Below are 14,124 nucleotides of genomic sequence, written 5' to 3' on the forward strand. Positions count from 1 at the left end.
TTAATTTCCATTACTTCTTGTGGGGACCCGCTTGACATGCTATAGCTATTACAGGCTTGTAATATCTGTTCTTATGAGCTTAATATCTGCTAGGCTTCTTTTCTAGGGACTGTATATGGGGGCCCCTTTCTTGCCTCCATCGCCTCATATGGGGCCTGATGTGGCAAATTACCTTGATTCAGATACGATACGCCTCCGGCATACTAATTTCTGTTGGGTTCTCTGTCAGGGAAGCATACGCAATATGTGGGGTAACCATGTCAGTGTCCCTACATATGCTATGGACTCTCTGTACATGTAGGGCCCACCTTCCCCTCTGTCGGTGGGGTGTGCTTCGGGCCTTCCTGTGATCTGGTTTCCACAGGTCTGCTGCGGTTGAACTCCTCTGTTCTGGCATGGGTCCTGAGGGGGCGACACCGTCAGTTCAGCATCCCCCCCTATGCCTCCAGGTATCTTCCTGGGTTCCTTTGCAGGGTGGCTCGGGTGCCTTCTCTGTCGCCTTAGACTCGACTGGGATGGCTCCATTGGCACCCATCTGGTCCAGGGTTTCACCCCAATGGGGTTCCTCTCAACACTTTTTTGGTTGCTGTGTGCTTGTGCTACTTGCTTGCATTTGTAGTCATGTCTTGTGTCTTTGCCCTGCACCAGTGTCTGGGATTCCGATCCCTCTGGGGACACAAATTTGATCCTCCGCTCCTCAATATGTTCTCGCAGGGTTCCTGGGGGCTTCGTCCACCCAGTACTTTATTCCATTGCCATAGGTCGGCATTCCCCTCTTCCTTCAGTGCCTGGTGCACTTGACATTCCCCCTTCCACAGGGGTTATGGGGATTAGGGAGCTTGACATGCTCAGTGCTTGAGTTTCATCTCGACCACCCCTTGTTTTCCCCTCCATTGGGGGGACTATTTTGTTGAGCACTTTCTATTGCCAAGATGGAGCCGTCCCTCTCTTCCCACTATATGGTGAGGTATCTGGCGGGGCCCTGTTTATTTGCTGCGAGAATTCAACAGAGCTTTTCGCAGCCTTTGCTTTTGTGCTTACTGCCCACTATTTCAGCCTGGCTCTTTTCCTGTTTCTCTGTTATTTACTGCTGCTCATGCAGCCTTGGCACTCTCCTCTGTTGGAAGAGTTTATGCGATCATGTATGGATCGGTGACAGCCGGTCTAGCCACCGTCTGTTGTTTGGATCCTGCCATTGCTCTCTTCCTCCCTTGGCGCAATCTCCTTGGAGGCTGTGTTCATCCTTCCCTTTGACAGTGTCACTTGTGCTGCACTGACACCACAGTCTTCTGGGGTAGCCTTACTGTGCCCAGAACCTGGGAGTCACAGCTGGGTTCCTTTTTTGTTCCCCCTCCATTCCCGTTCGGACAGGACATTGCTTTGCAGTGCTCTGGTCTGCTCGGACCGCTGGGATCCAAGAACAGTTAGTCTCATTGTCTTGGACACTATCCTGGGATGCTGTGGTGTGCCTTCTTTGCTAGGTCGGCCCTCCTGATTTTTGGGCCTTAGTGATGGTTGAGGTCTCGGGCATGTGTAGCGATCCTGCCCAGACTTCTCCGTGATTCCATTTGTGGGGCGGTCTCTCTGTATCGCACTTCTTGTTTCGACACGGAAGTTTGTCAACCGGGGAGTTTCGCGGCCGTTGGGTTTCCTTACCCTTCCGGCGCACATCTTCCAGGTGCTTGGGGAACCTCCAGTTCCCATGTCTGTCGCTCGGGTTTTCCGGGATGCCCCCTTTTCAGTGCGTTACGCTGCTTTTTTGGCCGTTCTTACCTTCTGTCTCTTCCTTTGGGGTCCATGTACTCCCGAGATGGAGGGCGTTCCGGTCATCTGGATTCTACCAGTCGAGCTAATTTCGCCTCCCTGGACCCTGGGACAGGGATTTTGGGTCTGCTGATGTTCAGGTCACTGTTATGTGCCTCTCTAGAGTTTCCATCTTTCTTTTTTCCAGTAGTTTTCTGGTCTCCACCTTCTGTGCTCGCATTCTGCTCTGGCGTACGCTGCTCTTTCTGGCGTTTTCCCTCCATGTTCTCTTGATGCGGTTGTCTCTGAAGGGGGTTCTCTTGTTGTGCCCTTTTTTCCATTTTTGTTTTCCAGTTGAGCTAGCCCTCTGTCTGGTTTTGTGTTCCTTGGAGTTGATTTCTTACCTCCTTCTGGGTTGGTTCCGGCCCATCTGGCTTCCTGGTCAACCTTTTCCTTGTCTCTCTTTATGGACATAGGTTAGAGTCCCTGCATAGGACGGTCCCTTCCTTTGGCGTTCTAGTCTATCTCCATGGCCGGTTGAATCTTCCAGTAGCTCAGTTTCTGGGCCTCGGTTTTCTCTGGCCCAGGGTCTCATCCGCAGACCTTATGGACGAGTGGGTTCGGTCTCTGGACTGATTGCCTTTCTCTGGTGGTTGTTATTCCCACCCTTGGGGACTTCTTTTGTACATCCCATCAGTATCGGTGTCCCCCAATGAAAAGCGACCGAGAAAAAAAGATTTTTTGTACTCACCGTAAAATCTCTTTCTCGTAGTCTTCATTGGGGCCACCGCACCCACCCATTTCTTTCTTTTTGTCCGGATACTCTTTTCCGGTTATTGTTTTTTTTATCCGGGATTCTTTTCTAGGGTCCTTCGGACATGTTTCTTTGTTGGTTCTCTTACTGCTTTGTGACAAAATTGATTACCTTACTTCCAGTGGGCGGGTATATCCTGCCAGGGAGAAGCCAAATTTTTTTCCTTGTGTCAGCGCCTCGTAGTGGCAGGGTCATATACCATCAGTATCGGTGTCCCTCCAATGAAGACTAAGAGAGAGAGATTTTACAATGAGTACAAAAAATTCCTTTTCTTATATCAACTGGCTCCAGAAAGTTAAACAGATTTGTAAATTTACTTCTATTAAAAATGTTTAATCCTTCTAAAGTTGAGTTGTTCTTTTCTATCTGACATCAGTGCTTTCTGCTGACACCTCTGCTTGTCTCAGGAACAGTCTGAAGAATTAGAGGTTTGCAATGGGGTTTTGCTCCTACTCTGGACAGTTCCTGAGACAAGCAGAGAGCACTGTGGTCAGACAGAAAAGAACAACTCAACTTCAGCAGCTGATAACTACTGGAAGGATTGAGATGTTTTAATAGAAGTAATTTACAAATCTCAATAGTAATATATTAACCACACCTCAAGGATGATACACAATGAACAAGAATTATAGACAGTTAGATTGATAGAAATGCAAAACCATTTATTATACAATGTTTGTCACAATATAAAATCAATTAAAAAATTAATTTGATAAAACAAATAAAAATAAGACTGAGAAAGCAATAGTGTTTATAATGTTTTACCATTGGGCCCTAATGGTATATGGAATTGAATATAGCACTGCTGTTTAGGTGGTCGTTAGGTTATCGGCCGATTGTCTGGCAAATATGTGGCTATAGTGTGAAACAGTCTTTGGTTGACAGACAATGGTTGTTCAGATTAATAGGAATTGGTTGTCTCTCACCCTGTCCGCTGGTCTCCGTACTGCGACGGGCCAATGATGGTAAAATTGCTGTGCTGTAGGCGATGGTTAGAATCCGTCTAGCGGCGGGGGCTCTGGCAAGAGACTCCCACGTCAGAGGTCCGTAGCGGCGGCGTGCGGCTATGTTGGTATCGGACCTCTACTTAACAAGCCAGAACGGGATAGTTGTACATACAACAGCGTTTGAAGCAAGTCTTTGCGGCAGGTAGGTGAGACTCCCAGCTGATGTGATAGAAGGATAAACGGTTTGTTTCAATCAATGTGCCGGCTTCTGGAGGAGCAGTGCATATTTCTAATGCTCTATTCAGACTGTATCTAGACCTAGACGCGTTTCAGGGCACTTAAATAAACCCCTTCTTCAGTAGGCAAAGAATTAGAAAGATATTCTTTTCCTACTGAAGAAGGGGTCTATTTAAGTGCCCTGAAACACGTCTAGGTCTAGATACAGTCTGAATAGAGCATTAGAAATATGCACTGCTCCTCCAGAAGCCGGCACATTGATTGAAACAAACCGTTTATCCTTCTATCACATCAGCTGGGAGTCTCACGTACCTGCCGCACAGACTTGCTTCAAACGCTGTTGTGGCTTGTTAAGTAGAGGTCCGATACCAACACAGCTGGACGCCGCTGCTATGGACCTCCGACGTGGGAGTCTCTTGCCAAAGCCCCCGCCGCTAGACGGATTCTAACCATCGCCTACAACACAGCAATTTTACCATCATTGGCCCGTCACAGTGTGGAGACCAGTGGACAGGGTGAGAGACAACCAATTCCTATTAATCTGAACAACCTAGTCTGTCAACCAAAGACTGTTTCACGCTATAGCCACATATTTGCCGGACTAACAGTTTATGCCAGACAATCGGCCGATAACCTAACAACCACCTAAACAGCAGTGCTATATTCAATTCCATATACCATTAGGGCCCAATGGTAAAACATTATATACATTATTGCTCTATCAGTCTTATTTTTATTCATGTTTTATCAAAATAATTTTTTAATTGATTTTATATTGTGACAAACATTGTATAATAAATTGTATTGCATTTCTATCAATCTAACTGTCTATAATTTTTGTTCATTGTGTATCATCCTTGAGGTGTGGTTAATATATTACTATTGAGATTTTTCACTATTGTCGATCAGTGGGGACTGATCATTTTAACCACATATACCTCGGTCGTTGGTTGTGAGCTGCACACACTAGTTTTCTTTCTAATTTAGAAATCTTTCTGGAGCCAGTTGATATGTAAAAAAAAAAAAAAGTGTTTAGCTGAAATACTGCATTTTTAGGCGATCCTTGTGCAGACTTGTTGATCCTAGTGCACCTGTTAATCTCCACCCGGAATATCTCTGGACAGAGATTCTATAGTATGAATGAGCCCTAAGCACATTAAAAACAAATTGTACACTGGAGTTGGTTTCCAAACTCATAAAATCTTCTTTTATTTCTAAGCCAAGTGTCAAGGAGACGGGGCCAAGCTGCTCAAGTGCCACCACCTGAACCAACATTTGTCCAAGATTTATAAAATGCTTTTTTATTATTATTAATAGGCACATTATGTTGTGCAAGTTGACTTCAGCCCAGAGTTGTTATCTTGTTTAGTATGTTTTCTAGTTGCGAAAGCATAGATGTAGTTAAAACAAATTTAAACAATGTGCAATAATTTGTTAAATTTGGTCTCATAAGTAAGACAAAAACAGGCAATTTAAAGGGAACTAATCATTAGATTTTACCCTATATAACGCTTGGCAAAGAGTTTTATACAGGGTAAAATCTTTATCCTCACCATCCCCGGGGGACGCTGCTGCCCCCAGGGATGGAGAGGATATGAACTTATAAACTAGAACTCGCCATCCCCGTAAGTAGTCCCCTGGGCGGGGGCTCCTCTCACCTAGTCCCTTGTCTTTGGCCGGCATTGACACCCCCTCCGCTTGATTGACGGTCCGCGTCATTGCTCTGTTCACTGAACAGACAGAGCAGAGCCATGACACAGCTCGTCAATCAAGCCGAGGGGGTGTCGCTGCCGGCCGAAGACACGGGACTAGGTAAGAGGTGCTCCCCGTCCAGGGGACTACTTATTGGGCAGGTGGGGACTAGTATATAAGTTTATATCTTCACCATCCCAGTGGGCAGGAGCGTCCCCCGAGGATGATGAGGATAAAGATTTTACACTATATATCACTTTGCCAACCGTTATTTAGGGTAAAATTTGATGATTGGTTCCCTTTAAGATATACCAAGGGCATCATAAACATTGAAAATGGTAAGTTCCCCCCCTGGTACTTAAAATACCACTTTTTATCTTGGTCCTGACATTTGAAGCAAAATGTTTTCAAATCAACTGGTGCTAGAAAGATATATAGATATGTAATTACCTTCTGCTTAAAAAACGTAATGTATGCTCCACAGGAAGTTGTGTAGTTCTTTCCAGTCTGACTGCAATGTTCTGCTGACACCTCTGTCCTTGTCAGGAACTGTCCAGAGCAGGACCAAATCCCCATAGCAAGACCCTTATGCTCTAGACAGTTCCTCACACAGACACAGGTGGCAGCAGAGAGCACTGTGTACAGACTGGAAAGAACTACACAACTTCCTCTCAGCTTATAATGCTTCCAGTACTTAAGATTTTTGAGATAAAAGTAAATTACAAATCTGTATAACTTTCTGGCACCAGTTAATTAGATTTTTTCCCCTCTGGAGTACTCCTTTAAAGAGGTTGTACATGATTGCAAACACATAACTGCCTTCTTCCAAAAACTGCGCCGTCCACAGGTTGTGCGTGGTATTGCAGCTCAGACCTATTCACTTTAATAATGCTTTGCTGTCATACCACACACAACCCATGGACAGGTGTTGCGCTGTTTTTGGAAAAAAAAGCAGTTGTGCTGTTTGTAATCCTGTACAACCTCTTTCATTTTAAGACCCAGATAATAACCTACTGACTGAAGCATATTTTGTTAATATGACAACATCAAAGTATTAGGAAAATACTAAAAAGAAGATGCTGACAATTAGGTTACATTTGTAAGTCTTAACCTTTCTTTATTGCACCACGCTTTCTTAATGTTAGAGCTGATAAGTACTTATCTATTGCAAGCAGCCAGATGAAACAGAGAAGTTACTGCAAAACTTCTCTTCCAGCCAATGGTGTAGTGCTGAAGAATTTCTTACCCCAGCCCTGTCCTGCTTTATCTGTCTGGGCCACATGTCTTGTAGAGTGGATTGCATAAATCATCACACGACAGTATTTTTTTTTTTACTCAGAAAAGGATACGTTTATGTGTAATCTGTTTTTTTTAAGTGAAGAGTGTATGGTACAAATCTCTGCACAGCAATACAAGAGAGGGACAGGTCCCAGCACTCCGGACATACAAGAACAAGGAAAGAACAAAGTGTCTGAATGACAAACACCCATCAACATTCAAGAAGCCGAAAAGTCTATGGACCCGATGGGGCACATTTACATTGAGCAATACATAGTACGTAACCCAAAACCAAACCCAAAAGATAGGATAATATATATGTATTGAACTTTAGCAAGTTGTCTTGACCCCATCTACATGCCTAAATGCATTCAGTTGCTGCCATGTGATTGGCTGATTAACTATTTGTATCAACAAGCAATTGAACAGGTGTACCTAATAAAGTGGGCCAGTGAATGTATATATAATACTATTAACCCCTTAACCACCACGGAGGTAAATGTACGTAATGGTTTAACGGTACTTCGCGCACCAGGACGTACATCGGAGCGGTGCTCGCGTCATACACGGCAGGTTCCGGATGCTATCAGCAGCCGGTGACCCACCGGTAATGGCCGACATCCGCGATCGCCTGGTGTCTGCCATTAACCCCTCAGATGCCGTGATCAGTACAGATCACGGCATCTGCGGGAATGCGCATGTTAAAATAGATGATCGGATCCGGGGATCCGATCATCTGTAATGGCGGACGGAAGTCTCCTCACCTTCCTCTGTCTCCTGTTCTGGTCTGAGATCGAGTAGACCAGAGTAGAAGATTACCGATAATACTGATCAGTGCTATGCTCTATGCATAGCACTGAACAGTATTAGCAATCAAATAATTTCTATAGATAGTCCCCTATGGGGACATAAAAAGGGTAAAAAAAAAAAATAATAATAATAATTTAAAAATGTAAAGTAAAAAAATTACAAGTCCAAAAATGATGTTTTTTTGTCACATTTTATTCCAAATTTTTTTTAATAAAAAATGATCTAAAAGTTTTATATGCAAATGTGGTATCGATAAAAAGTACAGATGCCGGTGCAAAAAATGAGCCCTCATACCACCCTATATACGGAAAAATGAAAAAAAGTTATAGGTGGTCAAAATAGGGCGATTTTAGATTACTGATTTTGTACAAAAAGTTTTAGATTTTTTTTTAAGCGGTACAAAAATATTAAAATATCTAGCCATGGGTATCATTTTAATCGTATTGACCCACAGAATAAAGAACACGTCATTTTTACCATAAAGTTGACAGTGTGGAAACGAAACCCTCCAAAATGTGCAAAATTGTGGTTTTCATTCAAATTTCCTCCCTAAAAAAATATTTTTTTGGGTTCGCCGTACATTTTATGGTAAATTAGAGGTTTTATTACAAAGTACAATTGGTCACGCAAAAAACAAGCCCTTATATGGGTCTGTAGATGGAAATATAAAAAAGAGTTATGGATTTTAGAAGGCGAGGAGGAAAAAACGAAAACGCAAAAACAAAATTGGCCTGGTCCTTAACGTTAAAATGGGCTTGATCCTTAAGGGGTTATGGACCACGGCCATATGGGTACACCCTGATGTCCTGGTACTTAAGGACCAAGGGCGTACGCCCATGGGAATTCAGGTCCCCGCCACTCGCCAAGCGGGGGCCGGACCAGGCATCCTGTGACAAAGCATGGGAGGGTCCTGAGACCCCCCCAATGTCAGCAATCGCTGCAGATTGCCATTTCACACTAGTGGTCTGCGCCGATTCCGGTCTTCTGGGTCACCTGTGAGCCGATGACCCAGAATTAGAAGGTGATCGGCGGGGTACGATACACCGCCAATCACCTCCTGTTGCTGGGGGGAGGTGATGATCACGTCACCTCCCCAAATAAGCTGCTAGTGTTCGGACCAGTAGCAGCCAGCAGAGGAGGGGTTAATGTCCCCTTCTCTCAGCTCTGCTAGCCCACGGAGTTCAGTCAGTGGGCAGAGCTGAGAGAAGGAGCCAGGGACCCCCCCATCCCTCTGAGATCTGTGCCCCTCAGGGCTGAAGAAGTGGCCTCCAGCCACTGTTAGCGCAGGGTGAGGTTTCTCTGGAGGGAAAGGTAGGAGTATAAAAAAATCACACACCTTTATATAAAAATTGCACCAAGCACACACACATACACACTGGTGGAGTTCACTGCCCACCACACTGATTCGCTTTTGGCTAGGCCCAATTAATGCTACGCCATCAATACAGCCGAAATGAGGACATTTTGGGGCCTCGCGCTGCAAATGGGCCTAGTCAAAAAAACCAGTGTCAGGCAGTAATGGAGTGGGGACATCCTCTACCAGACCCCGCTTTACAGTATGGCCATGGCACGGAGGCTCTTCGAGGCCATAAGAAAATGTCCACCCCGAAGTGATCCTGCCTATGACCAGCTTTACAAAGTGAGGCCGTCATAGATCACTTTGGGGCCAAATTTTTGGAGGCCTACATACCCCTCAGGGAGCTCTCTGTAGATGAGTTTCTTATTTTTAAGGGGAGACTCATCTTCTGCCAGTATATTCCCTCGAAGTGGGCGCGGTATGGCGTGAAACTCTACAAACTTTGTGAGAGTACCTCCGGGTACACTTACAAGTTTAGAGTATATGAGGGACGGGATTCCCGTATTGAACCCCCAGAATGTCCCCCACTCTGGGTGTTAGCGGGAAACTCGTTTGGGACCTTATGCCCCCATTGCTGGATAAGGGTTACCACGTGTACGTGGACAACTTTTATACCAGCATCCCTCTCTTCACATCCCTTGCCGCCAGATCCATGCCCGCTTGTTGGACCGTGCAGAAGAACCAGAGAGGCCTCCCTCTAAATTTTCTGCAGACACCTATGCCCAAGGGTGAGTCCCTTGCCCTTACCCATGAAAACCTGCTGCTGGTCAGGTATAAGGATAAGAGGGATGTCCTTATGCTGACCCCAATTCATGGTAACTGCAGCTCACCTGTCCCTGTGCAAGGCATCACAACAACGGTCCTCAAGCCCAATTGTATTCTGGACTGCAATCAGTATATGGGGGGAGTTGATCTCTCTAATGAAGTCCTCAAGCCATACATGGCGATGCGGAAAACACGGGAACGGTACAAAAAAGTTGCGGTCTACATGGTACAGGTTGCGGTCTACATGTACAACTCTTTTGTACTGTCCCAGTACGCTGGCAACACAGGGACATTCCTCCAGTTCCAAGAAGAAGTCCTAAAGGTCCTGATCTTTGGCGACCGGGAAAGAGCAGGCCAGAGTTCCCAAGGAACTGGAGTTATAGGTGCCAGGATCGTCCCAGGACACCACCACTCAATGTGACACTTGCCCTGATCATCCGGGCCTCTGCATTGAAAACTGCTTCAGAGAGTATCACACTTCCATGGAGTACTACATTTTCCCTTTTCATTTAAATTTTCCATAATTGTACCCCTATGTACCAAGTCCAGAGTACATTCCAAATTTTAACCCCATAAACCACTAAATTGCCCAAAAAAATAAATAAAATAAAACAAAAAACAACAAAAAAACGGATAAGACCTCTGGGGGTATTTTTTCGCAAAATGAGTCATGGGTCACTATCATGGGGGGACTTTTTTTATGTTGCCTCAAATGCGCAGCGCTCTCTCTCCACCTGAGCTGTGTGCACATTTGAGGCAACAGGTTAGGGGCGGCCGCACACATCACATTCCCAGAATGACGATTCAGAGCATAGGGTTTGGGGAGGACATATTTTTTTACTTTTGGCTATGCTCTGGGTCATCACTCTGGGAACATAATTGGCATATCAGTAGTAAAATTTAAATTTTCATTCCCCCACCCCCCATAGTACACTTCATCCATACCTGGAAAATTAATTTAGGGAACACCGGTCCACCAAATGTCCAGTTCCCCCCTATACACCTTCCCCAGGGGGTGTATTGTCTGCAATAGGGTCACGTGTGGGTGTCCCTTCTTTTATATTCCGCTTGTATGTAACCGTCAGCTACTGATATGCCATTGGCCTCAAATGCGAACATTGTTCTATGACTCCTGAGCCCTGTAGTGCGCCCGCACAGCATGTTATGTCCACATATAGGGTATATCCATACTAAGAAGGAATGGGGTTACAAAATTTGGGGGGCATTTTCTCCTATTACCCCTTGTGCAAAGGAAAAAACTGGGGTAACAACTGCATTTTTGTGGGAAAAAAAACCTATTTTGTCATTTTACAGTCCAATGTTCCAAACATCTGTGAGGTGTAAATACTCACTGTACCCCTTGTTATGTTCCTTGAGGGGTGTAGTTTCCAAAATGATGGCACTTGAGGGGGGAGCACGCTGTTCTGGCTCCATGGTAGCTCTGTAAATGCTCAAGGCCCCTGACAAAATTCTCCAAAAGCTGAATGGCACTCCTGCTCTTCTGAGACCTGGTGTGCACCCGCAGAGCAGTTTACGTCAAATGTGAGGTTACTCTTTACAAATTTACGGTGACATTTTCTCCTATCACCCCTTGTGAAAATGAAAAATTTGGGGTAAACCCAGCATTTTGGTGTAACAAATCTAATTTTTCCTTTTCACATACCACTTTAATGAACATTTATCAAACACCTGTGAGGTGTTTTTTTGCTGTTATGGCACCATAGGGGCTTCCTAAATGTGACATGCTCCCCAAAAACCATTTCAGCAAAATTTGCTTTCCAAAAGCCAAATGTGACCTCTTCTGAGCATTGTAGTGCGCCCCAGTGCACTTGACGTCCACACATGGGGTATTTCCATACTCAGAAGAGATGGGGTTACAAATTTTGGGGGAATTTTCTCCTATTACCCCTTGTAAAAATTTAAAATTTTTTGGGAAAACCAGCATTTTAGTGAAAAAAATTTTTTATTTACACATCTGACTTTACGGCAAAGTCATCAAACACCTGTGGGGTGTTAAGGCTAACTGGACCCCTTGTTACGTTCTTTGAGGGGTGTAGTTTCCAAAATAGTATGCCATGTTGTTTTTGTTTTTTTTGCTGTTCTGGCACCATAGGGGCTTTCTTAATGTGACATGCCCCCCAAAAACCATTTCAGAAAAACTCATTCTCCAAAATGTCATTGTCCCTCCTTCCCTTTTAAGCTCTCTACTGCGCCCCACGAACACTTGACATACACATATGAGGTATTTTGTTACTCGAGAGAAGTTGGTTTACAAATTTTAGGGGGATTTCTCTCCTTTTATCCCTTGTAAAAATTCAAAAACTGGGTCTACAAGAACATGCAAGTGTAAAAAATATATATTTTGAATTTTCTCTTTTCACTGTCCTGCTATTCCTGTGAAACACCTAAATGGTTAAGAAATTTTCTGAATGTCATTTTGAATACTTTGAGCGGTGCAGTTTTCATAAAAGGTCATTTATGGGGTGTTTCTAATATGAAGCCCCTTCAAATCCACTTCAAAAACTGAACTGGTCCCTGAAAAATTCTGATTTAGAAAATTTTGTGAAAAATTGTAAAATTGTTGCTGAACTTTGAAGCCCTCTGATGTCTTCCAAAAGTAAAAACATGTCAACTTTATAATGCAAACATAAAGTAGACATATTGTATATGTGAATCAAAATATAATTTATTTGGTATGTCTATTTTCCTTACAAGCAGAGAGCTTCAAAGTAAAAAACAAAAAAAAAATGCAAATTTTTAAATTTTTCATAACATTTTGGAATTATGCAAGTATCAGGGGCCGGAGCAGTGTGACGTCATGGCTCTGCCCCTCATGACATCACGGCCCGTCCCCTTAATGCAAGTCTATGGCAGGGGGCGTGATGACTGCCACGCCCCCTCCCATAGACTTGTATTGACGGGGGCGGGCCGTGACGTCACGAGGGGCGGAGCCGTGATGTAACTATGCTCCAGCCCCTATATTGCCCGTCATTACGTGCAGAGCGATCTCGCTCTGCGCAGCAATGATAGCGGGGTGCTGCAGCAGCGATCCCCGGGGTCCCCAGCAGCGGGACCCCGGCGATCTGACATCTTATCCCCTATCCTTTGGATAGGGGATAAGATGTCTAGGGGCGGAGTACCCCTTTAACCCCTTAAGGACCGTGGTTTTTTCCGCTTTTGCATTTTCGTTTTTTGCTCCTTGCCTTTAAAAAATCCTAACTCTTTCAATTTTGCACCTAAAAATCCATATGATGGCTTATTTTTTGCGCCACCAATTCTACTTTGTAATGACGTCAGTCATTTTGCCCAAAAATCTACGGTGAAACGGAAAAAAAATCATTGTGCGACAAAATTGAAAAAAAAATGCCGTTTTGTAACTTTTGGGGGCTTCCGTTTCTACGTAGTACATTTTTCGGTAGAAATGACACCTTATCTTTATTCTGTAGGTCCATACGATTAAAATGATACCCTACTTATATATGTTTGATTTTGTCGGACTTCTGGAAAAAATCATAACTACATGCAGGAAAATTAATACGTTAAAAAAGTTATAGGGGTCAGAAGATGACAATTTTAATTTTTCCGTGTATGGGGCGGTATGAGGGCTCATTTTTTGCGCCGTGATCTGAAGTTTTTAACGGTACCATTTTTGCATTGATAGGACTTATTGATCGCTTTTTATTCATTTTTAAATGATATAAAAAGTGACCAAAAATGCACTCTTTTGTACTTTGGAATTTTTTTGCGCGCACGCCATTGACCGAGCGGTTTAATTAATGATATATTTTTATAATTTGGACATTTCCGCACGCGGTGATACCATATATGTTTATTTTTATTTACACTGTGTTTTTTTTTTTATCGGAAAAGGGGGGTGATTCAAACTTTTAATAGGGGAGGAGTTAAATGATCTTTATTCACTTTTTTTTTGCAGTGTTATAGGTCCCTTAGGGATCTATAACACTGCACACACTGATCTTCTATGCTGATCACTGGTTTCTCATAAGAAACCAGTGATCAACGATTCTGCCGCATGACTGCTCATGCCTGGATCTCAGGCACTGAGCAGTCATTCGGCGATCGGACAGCGAGGAGGCAGGTAGGGGCCCTCCCGCTGTCCTGTCAGCTGTTCGGGATGCCGCGATTAGCCGCGGCTATCCCGAACAGCCCGACTGAGCTAGCCGGCAACTTTCACTTTTAGCCGCGCGGCTCAGCTCTGAGCGCGCGGCTAAAGGGTTAATAGCGCGCGGCGCCGCGATCGGCGCTGCGCGCTATTAGAGGCGGGTCCCGGCTTCACTATGACGCCGGGCCCGCCGTGATATGACGCGGGGTTACTGTGTAACCCCGCGTTATATCGGGAGAGCAGGACCAAGGACGTACCGGTACGTCCTTGGTCCTTAAGGGGTTAAAGTGACAGTGGTCAGATGTGCAGAAAATGCTCTGGTCCTTATGGTGAAAATGGGCTTGGTCCTTAAGGGGTT

The sequence above is a fragment of the Hyla sarda genome, chromosome 1, assembly GCF_029499605.1.
Source record: "Hyla sarda isolate aHylSar1 chromosome 1, aHylSar1.hap1, whole genome shotgun sequence".
NCBI lineage: Eukaryota > Metazoa > Chordata > Amphibia > Anura > Hylidae > Hyla > Hyla sarda.